The following is a 3,279-nucleotide window of genomic DNA, read 5'->3' as shown; positions in this document are numbered from 1 at the left end:
GCTTCGTGCTACAAAACGGATGAATGTCCAACCTTCCCTTTTATTAACTTTCCTACACCTTGTGGGTTCCCGCAGGACTGGTTTGCCACATTACGTGTTCCGGTGCTTCCAGCTGTCGATTAATTCACCCTCGCTCTGCGATCTGTTAGCTTCCTCCAGCGTTACCAGTAATGGGCTAAGGAAATCACTCAGGAATTAAGCCTGGGCTATATTTAGCGAACAGTCAGCACGATGCATTTAGCACGTTTCTGGCTTGTTATTTTTCGACCTTGATTGGCCCATGACTGTGCTTAATTGTAAGCAAAGGCCACATTGGCAGCGAAAAGGCGATATCAGAAAATAATGGGTTTCGGCATAAATGTGCATGTCCACGCTGCGTTTATATGTTTAGGATGCACACATCCTTGGCTTTTATTTCCCCCAAACTTCAATGCACTTTTTTTTAATTTTCATTAAAAAATTCTATTTCTTTTTTTTTGGGGGAGGGGGCAAATATATTTTTCTATGTCAACTTTCATCCACCTTTTCTGGCGCATAATTTTTAGCGTTAGGCTCACCGTTTTCTAGCCATTTCTTTAATACATTAACAATCAAAGTAAAACAGGCCATGGTTTCTGGATAAATTGTATTGCCTATTTCACCCTGACCTATATAGTGCCGCCACATTTTTTATGTGTTCAGTGTTTGTAGACTATTTTCATCACAAGAAAACCGACGTAGCGTTCACTTGCGAAGTCTAGCTGAACGGCAGCAACCATATTGTGCAAGCCAATATGGTCACAGGGCGTTGCTGTGCACACGAGAGGGCACATTTTTTTTTTGTCAATGCGCATACCGCCCCCAACATGTATAATATCACTGTTGACGCAATGAGCAGGTTGTGTATACGTAATGGCTAAACTTTCCTTCTTACAAAGGTGCATCAAATGGGGCAAGCGCGAAAAACACAAAATAGGCCAGCGAAGCTGCTAAACGGTTAATCAGAGAAGCTCTGAAATACGTGCCCTACGAGGTCAACAAATGTTCCAGTAAGAAAAGGAAACGTGGAATGGTGTACATTTAGAAATGTTTCAAAAGAAGTTTCGCCCGAATAAGGCGAAGCATCGATTGCTACAGCAAATTAGTGGACAGCTATACGAAGGAAGGATAGTAGTTTTATTGGCCGTTTAAACTTGTAAATATAGGCATACTAAATAAATTATCAAGCATAGTGCACCGCGTGCACAAGCAAACATGAACACATCTCACTCAATAACCGCGCAAACTCGTTGTCAAAACGCTGGAGTGAGGAAGTGCGGCAGCAGCAGCGATCGAATTGACCTTCGCGCTGCCTCTCGCATCAACGCGAACTATATTTACTCCGTTTCATACATAGTAGTCAACGCTGTGGAGGCTAGAGAGACTTCTTGCAGTGGCCTCATTCGCACTTAGATAGAGTTCAATGTTTTTTGACCACAACTGTGCGCAACTGCTTCTTATATAGGACCAGTATTGAATTGAACAAGTTTTAATCCTTAGAAACAAACACACTCTGGTACACGGCTGCTAATGCGTTGTTTTAAACAATCTTTATTTTTGTTGTAAAATGCCAACAAACACTGACACCAAGGACAACATAGGAGAAATTACTTGTGCTTAATAAATGAAATAAACGAAAAATTAATGGAAAAATAAAGTGGATGAAAAAACAACCTGCCGCAGGTGGGAACCGAACCCACAACCTTCACATTTCAGCGTGCGATGCTCTACCAATTGAGCTACCGCGGCGCTGTTTCCCCATCCACTTTCTTGGGTATTTATGCGTCCTAGTAGAATTATGGGAGTGTTAACCAGCGCCACCAGTCACAGACCTCCTTTTTGCCGCAGGCGTCACGAGAACGTTGTCTTTTTGGGTGAAGGCAACTGGTCAATAAACCCACACATGCTACCTGAAGGCATCCATGTTGCCGAATTCGAGACCCTCGTTATGTAATAAGCGAGAAGAAAGGGGGTTAACCGAGGGGCCCGATTTTTATTAGTCATATATAAGAAGCCAACAAACACTGACACCAAGGACAACATACAACCCACAACGTTCGCGAAATGCGAAGGTTGTGGGCTCAGTTCCCGCCTGCGGCAAGTTGTTTTTTCATCCACTTTAGTTTCCATTAATGTATCGTTTCTTTATTTCATTTATTAAGTACAAGTAATTACCCCTATGCTATCCCCATGCTATCAAGGCGCGCCAACGAGTCGTCGCTTCCCAGAGCACGCTGAGTCGAAGCGCGCTGTTTCCTCAACTCATCGTAACTTTTGCATAGGCTGACGACTTTGGACACAGTGCGTGGATTCCTGGCTAAGAGCATCTGGAATGTGCCGTCATCGATGCCTTTCAGTATATGGTGAATTCGCTCAGCTTCTACGCGGTGACGCCGCCCTCTCCTCCTGGTCTCCTGCATGTGACTCCGCCTCTGCTACGCTGCGTCGTCTTCTAACCTCCCCACCTATTCTTCGCCATTTCGACCCGTCAGCTGCAACTGAGGTACATGCAGATGCCAGCGGTGTCGGTCTCGGCGCCGTCCTCGCCCAACGAAAGCCCGGCTACCCCGAATACGTAGTCGCCTATGCGAGTCGCACGCTGACGAAGCCTGAGGCCAATTACAGCGTCACCGAAAAAGAGTGCTTGGCCTTAATATAGGCACTTGGCAAGTTCCGACCATACCTGTACGGGCGCCCATTGAACTTGGTCACAGATCACCACGCCCTTTGTTGGCTCGCCAACTTGAAAGATCCCACTGGCCGCCTAGCCTGTTGGGCACTACGCATCCAGGAGTACGATATTCGCGTCGTATACCGCAGCGGACGCACACACTCCGACGCAGACGCCCTGTCTCGTTCACCTTTACCTCCAGACTCGGCCTGCGGAACAACTTCCGCACACTCCGTGTCATCTCTCGACATGGACTCCTTTGCCGCCGCACAACGTCGTGACCCGTGAATCGCTTCTCTTTTCGACTATCTATCTGAATAATCGACCATCCCTGTATCCCGAACTCTCCGACGCCAAGCAGTTCATTTCGCCATTCGTGACCAGCTACTCCACCGACGCAATTACACTCCTGAAGGCCGTCGGTGGCTTCTGGTAATTCCCCGCAGCTTAAGGTCACAAATATGTGCTTCTTTCCACAACGACCCGCAATGTGGCCACGCCGGAGTCTTCAAGACGTACGAACGAATTCACCTCCGCTACTACTGGTGCGGCATGTACAATTTTGTACAAAAGTTTGTTCGGTGCTGCCT

The 3,279-nt window shown here is 46.8% G+C and overlaps 1 non-coding gene across 1 annotated transcript; it reads right to left on the bottom strand.

Annotated features, from left to right (window-relative positions):
• Positions 1-1,693: 1,693 nt before the first annotated feature.
• Positions 1,694-1,767, bottom strand: TRNAQ-CUG (transfer RNA glutamine (anticodon CUG)). The gene has a single exon. It is a non-coding gene; the product is annotated as a tRNA-Gln (tRNA).
• Between the last annotated feature and the right edge of the window lie 1,512 nt (positions 1,768-3,279).

Source organism: Dermacentor andersoni, chromosome 3 (genome assembly GCF_023375885.2).
Source record: "Dermacentor andersoni chromosome 3, qqDerAnde1_hic_scaffold, whole genome shotgun sequence".
NCBI lineage: Eukaryota > Metazoa > Arthropoda > Arachnida > Ixodida > Ixodidae > Dermacentor > Dermacentor andersoni.
Note: the sequence above shows the minus strand (reverse complement) of the source record. Positions and strands in the feature narration are given on the sequence as shown.